Source organism: Felis catus, chromosome B1 (assembly GCF_018350175.1).
Source record: "Felis catus isolate Fca126 chromosome B1, F.catus_Fca126_mat1.0, whole genome shotgun sequence".
NCBI lineage: Eukaryota > Metazoa > Chordata > Mammalia > Carnivora > Felidae > Felis > Felis catus.
Window position 1 is genome coordinate 27,056,977 of NC_058371.1, and position 14,432 is coordinate 27,071,408.

Consider the following 14,432-nt stretch of genomic DNA (forward strand, 5'->3'; position numbering starts at 1 on the left):
TCATTTCCCTTTTCCTGCCAGAATACCTCCCGTGGGCTTTTTTAACATCAGTTCCCCATATAAACTGAATTGAGATCTTCTAAACAACTCTCAATATAGCATTTTCATAAAAAGTAAAAGTTGGCAAAATTCCACACTTGTATCCTTAAAAAGGAGGAGAAGAGCTAAGGATGATGATAATTTTTCCCTTCTGAAAAAAATCCCCACCGACACCAAACACCGTTATCTTGATAACTTGCCCACTTAGGTTCAACTGCTTTCAAGAAAGTTAGAGTATTTATACATTTACTATAAATCTGAGACTACTTTAGTAGGCATTCTGGTTAATGGTGGTAAGTGTATATATTTATATATAAAGTTTTATATTTGTCCAATTGCATTTTATTATAATTCCCAGAGTGAATGCCTTCGTTCTCTTAAGGCCTTAAGGAATATATCAAGATGTTTAAATTAGGAGGAAAAGGGTCAAAACCCAACACAACAAAAAAGACCTCCTATAGTTTTTGAAGTGGTGCAGGGATTTGCTTATTGCTCAAGTCTGTCTATTAAAGGAATTAATTATACATTTGCATTTACTTTTAGATTAACTGTGGGGGTCCGAAATGATCTGGATTTCAGTGAGATGTCTGGCGTTAATTTGTGTTTGTATGAAAATGGTATTTGATGCAAATGGCCCATGGAATCAGTCATTTCTCCCTTTACATGGTTATCATATTATCTGAAACGTGTTCATATTAAAGCCGTGTCCTCCCTTTGTACAGTTCCGTGGTAACTGAGATTGCAGAAGCAGGTCCAGATGGGAAAGAAAGATTTACAGCGTCCTTTTCACTCCTTATTCTCAACTGACCCAAACTATATAGAAAATTATTAAGTATAGTAAGTGCAGTTCCAGGCTATAAAAAAATGTGTACTCTTAGTCCTTAAATTATTGGAATCTGTTAATTTTCTTCGTATTATTTTTTTAATGTTTATTTATTTATTTTGGGGGAGAGAGAGCGAGGGAGGAGGAGAGAGAGGGAGAGAGAGAGAATCCGAGGCAGGCTCTGTGCTGTCAGTGCGGAGCCCGATGAGGGGCTCCATCTCATGAAATGTGAGATCGTGACCGGAGCTGAAATCAAGAGTCAGACGCTTACCTGACTAAGCCACCTGGGCGCCCCTTAATTTTCTCTTTAAATGGAGTGGGTGTCAGACTCTTCATCTGTAACCCGAATCCAGGATTAAGTATGTAAACCTTACCGTGAATTGTTCCATATTTTTCCCTTAGACATGACAGATACAAATAAGACATGAAGAAATCCCACACTGTGTCCAAATATATATGTTTATTTTGTGTCAGGCCTGAAAATTTCTGAATTTGCTCTGTGGTACAAGTAATCAGGGTTAGAAATAGAGGACATATATTTTATTTTGCCTTTCACTTATGGTGCCTGTTTGGGGGCACAGTTTTGAGTGTTGGTCTTTAGAAAGAATATGCTTGATCATAAGGATTGAGGGAACAAGAACAGGAAATATTCTAGTGGGTCTCTAAAATGGAACCCTAGCTGTCATGGGTGTTATTTCTGAACCTTGGTTTCATGGTTTCCCACAGGGGGATTGTTCAATGGGATGAGAAAGAGGATGCTGGTCATGGGAGCAGTAAATAAAGTTATTTAGGACAAATACGTAGATGTGCCTCTCATAAGTCACCTAAGGGTAAAAAAGCTTGAGTTACAGTTCTGGGGTGATCTTGCTTGTACTCGTGTAGAATAAGGCAGAAATTAAATGCCGGACTTTAGTATTAGATATGACTTCTACTTTTCCACCTATAAACTGTCATCTTGGACAGATAGCAAATTTAGTTGCTGTGAGCCTCAATTTCTCATTTATAAAATGAGCATCATGTTGCACGGGGTTGTTAGAGGAAGTTAAGTGAAATAGTAAAGCAGGTAGAGCCTCGGTAATTGCTCGTTTGCTTTCACTCTCTTTTCCCTTGGGTGGCAACAGTAAGGAGTTCTTACAGCTGGGTTTTGTGTAAGCTAACTTTGGATAACTGTCCATTACCATATGCCATTCTTTGTTACCATCAATGCAAATTAGTTTATGTCCTTTGTTTCATATCCTGTGTAATTTTTTAAACTTGAATTATGATAAAACATGAATTCAGTTGTTGTTTTTCCTCAGTGTGGGGGAAAGGAGCTGAGGTGGGGTGTGAAAATGTGATTGAGTACTGTTATTAAACATATTGCTAACATTGGTTGGCCAGTGTGTGGGCAAAACAGGTGAAAGGGACTAAGAGGTACAAACTTTCAGTTGTAAAATAAGCCACGGGGATGAAAAGTAGAGCAAAAAACAGAAGAAAGGAAAGAATATTGCTAATGGGATCATTTGTCAAATCCAGTAAAAAACAAAAGTAAGTTTAAAAAAATTATTTGGTATATTTCCCAAAAAATGAAGACGTGAAAGAGTTACATTCTTTGTCAGATTGAAAGAACAACAGTACATTGAAGTTCAGTCTGTTGAATCAGTTCTCAGAGGTATAGGAAAAAAATAGTGGTGAGATATATATATATATATATATATATATATATATATATATATATATATTTATATTTATATATATATATATTTTTTTTTTTTTACTTTTTAATGCTTATTTATTTGTGAGAGAAAGAGAGTATGAGCAGGCGAGGGGCAGAGAAAGAGGGAGACAGAATCCGAAGCAGGCTCCAGGCTCCGAGCTGTCCGCACACAGCCCAATGAGGAGCTTGAACTCAGGAACCTCGAACTCACAAACTTTGAGATCATGACCTGAGCTGAAGTCTGACACTTAACCAACTGAGCCACACAGGCGCCCCGTAGTAGTGATATAATTTCTTAAACTAAAGTTCAAAGCAAAATCAGAATGTTAGGGTACAGGTTCAATCCTGTGTTCCTTGAGGCAACTGTTTCTAAATATGTAACTTTAAACCTTGTACCTAGTGGCACTAAAACGAATTTTAATTGGCTGTAATGTTTTATACTAATGAGTTTGCCTGGAATACTAAGTCCTCGAGGACTTGAGAGAGGGGAGGTGGGGTGACAGTTTAGGGAAGGTTTTGGAAAGGAGATAGGGTCTGCCTTTCTCTCCCAGAGACAGATTGGGAAGCACCTTTTTCATGTGGTCATTGTCCCTTAGAACTGTAAAAAAAAAAAAAAAAATGTAATCCTTTTAGAAACTTGAGTAGTTAGACTAAAGTTATTTGCTTTGTTCCTTATTAGTGTTCATTTAGTAGAGTCTAGCCAAGGTTTAGAAAAGTAATCTCCCCCTAAATAAAAGGAAGCATAAAACAATAATTGACTTGGCACAAATGAATTCATTGTTCCTAGGGCTCTTCCTACCATTTTGCCTTTATTTCAGTCCAACAGATAGATTTTTAGCGCTGTCTGTGTGTATGATTCTGTTTTTGAAAGGCAGGTGAAAAGATCCTGATTGAAGGGACAAGGTGTTTATTGCATCCCTATCATATGCCAAGAACCAAGCTAGGTTTATATATAGTGTCTCACTTAATTATAACAGCAATTCTCTGAGGTAGGTAGTGTTTTATGAAAGAGGAAATTGAGATTGACAGAGGTGAAGTAACTTGTGTAAGGTCAGACAATTGCAAAATACAGAACAGTATTTTAAAACTCAGGTTTGTCTGACTCCTGGGCGGTACTTTCTTTTAGACTTGACTCTCTGATGTTTCCAGGTAGAAAGAGTATCCTTTGTTAGACTCATTCTTAGATTTATTTTAGGGCCTGCTTTGTCTTAAATTGTGGTTTGCGTAAGCAGATAATGCTGATTTCACAGATGTATTGTGGCCTGGCTTACCTCTATTATAAAAAGGATATAATTGACCTGGATCTAAAAATCTACTATATATGCATATAGAATCATCTGTTTCTAAGTTACTCTGGATGCAATGGGCCTTTTAAAAAATTCTTGACTTTCTATATTTGTAGGTGAACTTGATAATGGGAGCAGATTCTAATTGGTATAATTAGATTGATATTGATATATAATTGATATAATTTTATTATAAAATTTCACGCCAAAATTTGATCGTGAAAAACTCCGATGTGAATTCAGTAAATTTTTATTTACTTGGCTTAATTGTTTGAGTGACTAAATATTTTTTAATGTCTTAAAAAAACATAGAACAGTTTCAGGTATAGATGATAGTGATCCCCACGGTCAGTCTAGGTACCATCTGTCGCCAAAGTTATTACTGTTAATACTGTGTAGTATTTAGTGTGCACCCCATGCTGTTCTTTACACCCTGGCGTCTTACTTCTTTTGTAACCGGAAGTTTGTGCCCTTTGCCTTATTTATGCTCCTGCTTGCTATATGCTAGGCACTCTTCTAAGAACTCCTCAAATATTTATTCTTTTTGTCCTCCTAATAACTCCATGCGGTAGCTACTGCTATTTTCTTATCTGCAGATGAGAAGATGGAAGAGCAGAGAGGTGCAATCACTTCCTAGGGCCCCAGAACTAGGAGGAAGGGAATTGGGATTCTAACCCATGCAGTCCCGTTCAAGAGGATGGTCTCTTAACCCAACTGTGTTCTTAACTGGTTAACTGTGATGTTTTGTCAGTAGTGAGTGAAGACGACTTGCAGAGAATTTGATTTCTTTGAACTTTTTTCCAAAAAAGAAGTGCAGCCTTGTTTTGTTTCCAGTGACATACGTGGAAAAAAGTAATAAGTGGGTATCTGATTAGGCACAAAAAGGCAGGTAGTTCATTGAGGTGAAATTAAGTAATGTATCACAAGTATGCTAGTCCCAGATGTTGACAGGATTCTGAATTTTTGGTGACTTTGGTATGAAAGGCAAAGACTAAAAAAGGTATGATTGAAAACTTGGACTTTGACACAATAGAAAATTATTTCTTGACTGTTTCTTTTCGACAGTCTCAGCATTATATAATCTGGATCTGGGTTCTTTCTCACATGTACTTGTTGCACATATTTTGTTCTAGTCTGTGACTTTCCTTTTCATGCTCATAACTGTCTTTGGAAAAGCGGAAAGTCTTAATTGTGATGAAGTACAATTTATCAACTTTTTTTTTTTATGGGTAGGCCATTTTTATCTTAAGAAATCTTTTCTCTCTCAAGGCCATGAAGATTTTCTTCCATGTCTTGTTCTACAGGTTTTATTGTTTTAACTTTTATTTTTGAATTTATGGCTCATTTGGAGTTAATTTGTTTCTAAGTGTGAGGTAAGAGTCAGACTTTGTGCGTTTTCTTTTTCTTGTCTGTGTAGGTAACTGTTGTTCCAACGTATTTTGTTCAAAATATTTTTTTCCATCATCATGTTACCTTGCTGCCTGTATTTTTTTTAAGTTTATTTATTTATTTTGAGAGAGAGAGCGCGAGTGCCCCTGAGTGTGCGAGTGGGGGAGGGGCAGAGAGAGAGAGAGAGAGAGAGAGAGAGAGAGAGAATCCCAAACAGAATTGTGTTGTCAGCCCAGAGCCCGATGGGGGCTCCATCTCACAAACCAGGAGATCATGACCTGAGCTGAGATCAGGAGTCAGAGGCTTAACTGACTGAGCCACCCAGGCGCCCATCCTTGCCTTCTTTATAGAAAAATCAATTAGCTATACTTGTGTTGGTCTTTTTTCTTTTCTGTTAATCAGAATATAGGTTTTTATCCCAATAATTCACTGTCTTAATTACTATACCTTTCTAATAAATCTTGAAATTGGGTAGCATGATTTCTTCAACTTTCCAATGTGGTTCTGAGTATCTCTCTCTACTTTTTCAGATCATATTTTCCTTTAATTCTTTGAACTCATTTATAATAATTGCTTTAAAGTCTTTGTCTGCTAAGTCCAACATCTGGGCCATCTTGGACATGATTTCTTTTGACTGCTTTTTTTGTTCTTGACTGTGGATCACATTTTCCTTTTTCTTTATATGTTTAATAATTTTTTATTCAATAGTAGACACTATAGGAACTACAATATTATTTTTATTTATCTTCCTCTGAAAAATTTTTATGCTTGTTTTAGCAGAGACTTTGGCTGCTGGCAAATCACCCTGAACTTCTGGATGTTTGGATTTATGCTTTATTAAATAAGTGCATTTCTGTGGAAAGCCCAAGGTGCTTCCTAAAATCTTTATCATAGTGGGACTCAATGTTCATACTGTCTCCTGCAGATCTTGTTGAGGGTTGGTTTTAGAATTTATTAGGGTGTGTCGAGTCTAGGGCTTATTCTAGAGCAATTTCCAAGTATTTTGGCATTTTTTTCTATTCTGAAGAGCTTTTGTTTATTTGGGTCATATATAACATTAGAAATCAAAACTACAATCTTCATAAAGGTATTTTAGCAAATACTAAATTCACTATATATTGAGAGAAATAATGTTGTTATGAAAAGTAACTATGTTTTCCAAAACCAAAAATTAGTAAAAATATTGGCATTAATGCATACAGTCTTTATTATCTGGCTTAATCAAAGACAACGGGATCCTCATGTCTGCTTTTGTGTGCAATATGTTCTGATGAAGAAAATTCAGATTTATAGTTGGAAGAGGGAAATGTATATAATAACATTTTTGAATAATTGTGAGTATTCTTCTTCGATATCCCAATCCAAACTTGACAAGTGGTAGACTCTAAATAGGCAATTGCCATATGGAAACAAACCATAACAGAAAACTTTCTATACTCTGTAACATCACAGTGTAATGATCTGTGTTTCACTTTGAAAGGTTCTGTACTCAAATACGATTTTGGAGGTTTCCATTGGTCATTTTGAAAATATTAACTCACTGAGTTGGAAATTCCAAGATGTTGACACATTTTAAATCTATACCAAAAAACTACTTTTGTTATACCAATGTCAGCAGAAAAGTCTACGTTCAAATTTATGTAGGCAGAGAAAAAAAATTTGCAAAATTCTAATTTTTGCGTGAAAACTTAAATTTTCCATCATTGGCATTTTAACAATGCCTGCCAGATACCAAGTCTGAATGACCATAGTATTTGTTCTTCTTTTCATTAAAAATGTTGCATCATGACAAAAAGTGGCTAGTTCAGCTTGCAACCACAGTAATCCCATGAGTCCTTTAACTGAGATAGTAGAAGTCTTTATGCATGTTCCAGTTCTTCACAGAGAACATTAAGAAGATGTGTATCTGTGGGTAAAGATTTAATACAATTAATAATTTTTACTGTCGTTAAGGACATTCTAAAATGAAACCACTTTATTTATTTATTTTTTCTTTCAAGGCAGTGAAGAATGCAGGGATCCCTAGTATAGTTTCGGGCCACTGCCTTGGTTTGTGCTAAGTTACCAGCAGTTTTATTCGTTGCTTTTGTACCATCAGTGCAGATGTTAATAATAATCAAACAGGGAAGTTAGTGACGTTGTAGACCCCAAGTGTCTGCTCTAGGGTGTGGTGCGTATTCATAACTCAGATGGCCTTTTGTTTTCTCAGCTCTGCACTGTGTTGAGTAGGTGTTTTTAGTATCTCCGTACTTTCTTAAGGCCAGAATTTCAGTTTCTCTCAGCACTACTGCCCACCCCTTGCACTTTTTGACCTCCACTGACTGTGTGATGTGCTCAACCCAACAGTAGCTACTACCTGTCAAGCCTCTGGTGGTCTTACCTTATACAAACGATACGAGGCCAGCCCATAGCCTTGTTATCACAAGGGACCCCTACACAGACATTTGGGCCCTGCTCGCTGCCTCGTCCCTCCTCTCCAGTTTTCCATCCTACAGATTCCAACCAGTTCATGTTCTCTGAATTCAGATCTCTCTCTTCTCAGCTCAGCGTGACCACCTTGTTCTGCTCTGATTCTAGTTGTAAGCAGGTGGTTGCCAAATTGTCACGGACAGAGTCGAGTGATCATGGTACCCATCTTTTGAGTTTCCGTTCTTTCAAAGGTCACAGTTTAGCACCACCGTTGATCACTGCCTTCAAAGATTCTTTTTGGTTCTTTTACAACTTTGCTCTATCACTTTTTATAGTTTCATCTAACTTAGATATTTCAGGTTGTCTTTTATTACATTAAACACAATGAACATAGTTCTTTTTGGTTTTCCGTCTTTGCTTGTTTATTAAATAGCATAGTTCTTTTTATAACGTATCTGGTAGTTCTTTCTGATATCTAAAGTTTTTGTGGAGTTTTTTTGTGTGTGTTGTTTATTGATATTCATTGTTGCTTCTGCATTTTGGATTACCTCTGTACTTGGTTATCTTGGCTATGTGGTGGGCCTTTTACTCTAAATTTATCTGTAAGGACTAACTTTTTGCCCTTTGATGAAAGTACTTTCCCCTGAGAGGATGGGCATATATGTTTGCCAGATGTCCTGACATTACTGCCAGTCTGGGACCACCTTCAAATTAAACTCAAGGCTTCACATAGTTTGGACACCCAAAGTTTCCAACCAGAGGGATGATTCTGTGCTAGGGTGAGTTCAGGTCACTTTATCCTCATCCTGAGGATATAGCCCTTTTTGTATGGGGACAGTCTTTGTTAGAATCCTTACTTTGTCGGGGGTGGGGGGGCAGAAATGATTGCTGTTCCCTGTGTCCTATGAGACATTGAAAGGGCAACTTATATTTTTCTGGATTAGTAAGTGCTTTCGGAACAAAGGCAGTTTCCATATATGTTTGTCCTCTGGATTCCCCTTTGTGCCTTAGTTTTGGGCTAGTAATTCTTTGTCATTAGCTCTTAGATGAAGTTATGTTTTTGTTTTAAATCTAGTTCTGTTCATTATTCACAGCCTAAGGATTGGTCCAAATAAATGGTCAGCCAGTATTGAAAAGAGAAACTTGTCATTCAAATTCTAACTCAGTGCTCACTTCGGCAGCACATATACTAAATTCTATTTCAGATTCAGTAAGCCATACTACTATGTAGGATAACACTGGTTACTTGAATTTTCATGTCTACTGTTAGTGATAAATCAACTCTTGATGATTTTTTAAAATAAAATATGGTAGTTTACCTTTATGCCATAGTAAGTAAAGTGTATCCTGAATGAAAAGATAAATGGCTTTTCAAAAAATGTGTACAATATATAAATATATACAGGATTTATAATACCATGCCATTACATCTTATAATACAATTATAATATTGTACATGTTCCTGTGGAAAAAGGCAATCTGAATAGATATTAACCTCAGGATATGCCATGTGTATCACTTAGAAAAAATAATTTGTTGGGGTGCTTGGGTGGCTCTGTCGGTTGAATGTCCGACTCTTGATTTCGGCTCAGGTCATGATCTCAGGGTCTTGACAAAGCCTGCTTGGGATTCTCTCTCATCCTCTCTCTCTGCGCCTCCTCCCCTGCACATGCTCTGTCTCTCTCAAAATAAATAAATACACATTAAAAAAAAAAAAAGAAAAAGTAATCTGTCTTTTAAAAGCCATGTGTGTTGGTGAGAGTCCTATATATTGAAGATTGTAGCTAGTTAAAATTTGGCCACTTGATATTTGCTCTAAGATTAGGTTTTATTTGCTAAAAAATCTAATGAATTTAGTCCTCTCTGTGATTGAATTTTGGAAGCTCAGTCAGATGACTATCTCTATACTCATAAAGATAAGATGACTGTGAGATACATTTTAACATAAGCATAACTGCTTTTAAAATTGAGTATTCAGGGGCCTGGGTGGCTCAGTTGGTTAGGTCATGATCTTGATTTCAGCTCAGGTCATGATCTTGTGGTTCATGACATTGAGCCCCACATCAGGCTCCACACGCAGCTTGGGATTCTCTCCCTCCTCTTCTCTCTGCTCCTGTCCAACTTGTTCTCGTTCTCTCTCTCTCTCTCTCTCTCTCTCTCTCTCTCTCTCAAAAATATATAAACAAATAAATAAAATTGAGTGTTCGTTGTGAGGAACAGTTTTAGACCTTTAATGTAGCTCTAAAATTCACATAACAAAGAATTTACAATATTGTAATAGAGGATTTCTACATTTTATAGTGAAAACTGTATTAAACACTTTTTGACAACTTACCTAAAAGTCTTGCTATGTTTTAGCTTGGATGTTTATGTTTAGCTTGGATATTTGTATGGTTTTTATTTCTTTTATCTTCTTAAATAAGTTACTAATACCTATAATTAAATACAATCTACCATACTAGCACTTGGTATTTTTCTAGGAATTTGATAGGACGAGGCTTTGCATACATGTAAAAATACTTTCTTTTTATTCGGAAGAATTAAAATGATAGGCATGCTTAAATTCAATGGTTTTGAGAAATGAAACAGTTTCAATTTCTACTGTATTGGTCACAAGGTAAAGGCGTGCTTTTGAATCTGGCTCACTATAGCTGAATGCTTGCACCAGAAATAGGAAAATCACGTGTCCTTCTTGGCATAAGCTCTTTTGAGAATGACAGTTTGAATATTGTAATCCTACCTTGGTTTTAACTATCTGTTGTTATGCCAGCTGCTATATTTTCTCCATCCTCCTAAACTCAGAAGGACATAAATGGATTTGAAATGCATCGGTCGAACAATTGGATATAGACAAGTCATTTGGGATTCGAGATTTGATGATGACCTAATTGGTTAAAGATAGTACAAGGAGATTTTTGAATGGCCACAGTAGTCTTGAATTTATGTGCTGAATCGTTACTCAGATTTTAGTTTCCTTGTTCTTCTTTCAAACCTTACTTTCTATATTGTTTGTATATTTTGGGAACTTTGCTTCAGACGTTGTGCTACTTTTGAAGGAGACTGTTTTATATGAGTGCGTTGTCAGTGTATGTTGATGTTACAAGATGAATTTCTTTTTTTTAAGTTTATTTTGATGTTGATTTTAGAGAGAGAGAGAGAGAGAGCGAGCGAGCGCGCGGGCGCAAGTGGGGGAGGGTCAGACAGGGAGACACAGAATCCTAAGCAGGCTCCAAGCTGTCAACACAGAGCCCAATGTGGGGCTTGAACTCACAAACCCTGAGATCATGACCTGAGCCAAAGTCCGACACTTAACGGACTGAGCCGCCCACGTGCCCCACTACTTATTTATTTTGAGAGAGAGAGAGAGAGAGAGAGAGAGAGAGAGAGAGAGAGAGAGAGCATGTGAGCGGATGTGTGCAAGTGCAGAGGAGGGGTAGAGAGAGAGGAATTTCTAATTGTAGTATGCATTGCAAGTCACATTTTGTAACTATTCGGTAGCTCAGAAGTTTGAATGCAAAATTTGAAGCAGAATTGAGAATTCCACATGTCACCAGTTCAAGTGTAAACTGTCATTCTTGAAAGCCATTGTTTTACCTTTGCCTGTTGTATGTGCTGTTCGTTTGGCGTTGGAAAACAGAGAAACAACTCCCCATAGAGAATAGTGTGAAACAGAATTTCAATCGGAGGAATTGCTTGGGAGTCGGTTGGGACGCTTTAGTATGTACCCCACAACTTCCATTGATTATGGGTTCTACTTTGCAAAAGTTTTGTTTTTGTTAGCTAAAGTGTTAGGGTGAATGAAAAACTTTTTTTTTTTTTTAATTTTGATTTAGAGGGTGGGAAGGAAAAGGTTCTACTCAAAATAACTTTTTTTTTTTCTTTTTAATTGAGTTTCTACCTTAGACATCTAGACATCATCTGCCTAGTCCAGCTCCTCCACTTTCTAGACTTGGGAAGTCTGGCCCAGAGAATTTTTTAATTCTCAAACCATATGAGGTAGAGGACTAGGTTTTTCTTCCTCCCCAGGGTATGGCAGGCCAATAATTTTGTAAAGTACAATAAAAATGAAATACCAGTAAATAATTTTAAAATAACATACACAATTCTAGATGCTTCCTCTTAATTTCTGTGCTTATTTCAATGTAGATGGATTACAAAGAGTTCTGGGACTAGAATAGTCCATAGACCATATTTGGTATATCACTGTCAAGGTAGGCGTTGGCAGACTGTCATATACGGGCCAAATACAGCTCACCCCTTGCGTTTTGTATGTAAGCTAAGAATTGCTTTTACATTTTTAAGTGATTTTTTTAAAAAATCACAGTACTAGTATTTAGTGACACATGAAAACTATATAAAATTAATATTTCACTGTCCTTAACTAAAATTTTATTGAAGCACAGCCACACACATTCTTTTAAGTATTGTCTGGAGCTACTTTTCCCCTGTAAGGATGAGGTTGAGGCAGGGATGAGTAGTTGAGACAGAGACCATATGGTCTACAGAGCCTGATATATTTGCTATCAGACCCCTTGCAGAAAAAATAAAGATTTAAAGAGCTGGCTCTAGGACAGAGCATTGAATTAGTAGTTAGTGGTAGAGTTGAGAGCACAAACAAGGTCTCCATTTATAAACGTGCTTTAAATATTGTCGTTAGCTGCTGTGTAGCACAGGCTCCGTGCTTAGTGCTTTGCCTGCCACCGTTCTGTAAACTTCCCAGCACTGCCCTTTTACACAAGTTAGAGAATTGTTAGCTTACTTCTAGTTATAGATGCCTTTATTGCCCCTAAATTAAATCTCTCTTCTTTTTAAATTTTTATGTTTATTTATTTTTGAGAGAGAGAGAGAGAGCACAAGCAGGGGAGGAGCAGAGAGAGACGGAGGCACAGAATCCAAAGCAGGCTCCAGGCTGTGAGCTGTCTGTACAGAGCCTGATAAAGGGCTCGAATCCACAAACCAGGAGATCCTGACCTGAGCCAAAGTCGGACACTTAACCGACTGAGCCACCCAGGCGCCCCCCCAAAACTCTTAATTCTACTGAGTTTTGGTTGTTAGTTAACTGCTCTCCAATTAATTAGAAATGATTGAATATTTTCTAATGTAGATTTTGTTGTCAGCATCTGCTTCAGAAAATTCAACTTCTTCTTCCCTGTTGCTACTTTAGTTTGCACTGTTTCTGTGCGTTCAGGTCTAATGAAAGAAATACATAGGACTCAGAATCTTTAGAAAACAGATATTTTTAGTAACAAGATTGCTTCTTTAAAAGTCACCTAAAATAAAGCAAAACTGCAGCCAAACTTAATGGCAGATTTCTATTGTAAAATAGCAGAAATGTAATAGGTAAAGTACTAGTTAAAACAAAAAAGATCGAGATTTTAGGTGACTTTTGGAGAAACAATAAGGCTTTCAGGTTTTTTCCTCTACCTCATAAACTGCAAAATAAAAGCTCCCATCATATAATTGTCAAGCCTTGTTAAATGAACATACTGCTTTACTTATTTAAAGCAGGTCTGAAGTTCTCAAAGTATGCAGTAAAAAAACTCTGCTTTTCATGGGGCTGTTACTTCTTTGTTTTCCTACCCTTTGCATGTGATCACTCAGCTACTAAATAAAGATAGAGCCATAGCTGTCAGCTTTACATTTGATACATGAGTCCGCTTCATGATAAAGACCCTTTATAAGCCAGACCTTCATGTTGGGATTTCTTCTTGGAATTAAAAAAAACAAAAACAAAAACAAAACTGTTGCCATGAAAGCTTATTCATCATGATGAAAGAGTAACCACGGTTTGAGATTGTGGTTTGCTCTTTTATTCTGTTTACTCTTGAGTCAGTGTGTAAACATCTGGAAAATAATTATGCTTGCTTTCATTCAGAGATGAAATAATATGGAAAGTCCTGGCAAAATCTCGCTCCCATCTTCTCAGCCCTGGCTAGTTTTTACTATCCCACATCTGAGAGTGGCCAAGATTTAATGCGAGAGGTGCTGATGAACACTGTTCCGGCAGCTGCGTCCTAATTCCAGATAAGGCTATTCCTTTGTACTTTATAACGAAGCCATTGACTAGATGGCTTATGGATTAAAGGAGGGGGAAGAGCTTTATAAACAGCAGGACCTATTACTTAGTAATACAGGAGGATTGCCTTCCATATATTCCCAAGGAATGTATGGACTTTAGCTTGGAAGTGCCAATGAATGAAAATTCGGGACTCACCAACAGCAGTGGCTCCGACGTTTTTAGACATCATATAACATCTCTTTAACCACGTATTTGAATATGACATTTCTGCTTTGTTTTAAATTTATGTTGTAGTATAGTGGTAAATGGTAACAGCTACTGTTCTCAGCAGGACACAAAATCTTAACTATTTGAACTGTTAGAAGAACTTGTAATTGAACCCTGCTTGTTTGGACTAGTTGTTATTGTATTTAGTAGCCTAACCATCCGTTGGGTGGTATTACAGCAGCACCCGCCATCCCTCCACGCCCATGTGCTCACATACCAGGTATGGCGGGGAAGTGTTTTGGATTAATAAATCGTTACATCTGGATTTGACTCAAACAGTACTTCTCTCCTTTGGGAGCCTCCATGTCTAAGAATTCTCCGTAGCCACTTTCTACCTAATACAGCATGTGCAGCATTCATTCCTCGGCATGTATCATAGTGATATTCTGCTTCTAAACATTTTTTATGGAAAGAATTATTGCAGAGGGCAGTTCTTTTTTGCAGCCTGACTGCAGGGGAGCAGGGTTGCATGCATTCCTATGTCCGTTAAACTTCCTGGAAGCA

General features: G+C 37.1%; 1 protein-coding gene across 2 annotated transcripts in view; it reads left to right on the forward strand.

Annotated features, from left to right (window-relative positions):
- TNKS (tankyrase) overlaps positions 1–14,432 on the forward strand; it is a 214,348-nt gene that overhangs the window by 47,784 nt on the left and 152,132 nt on the right. The window lies entirely within an intron of this gene.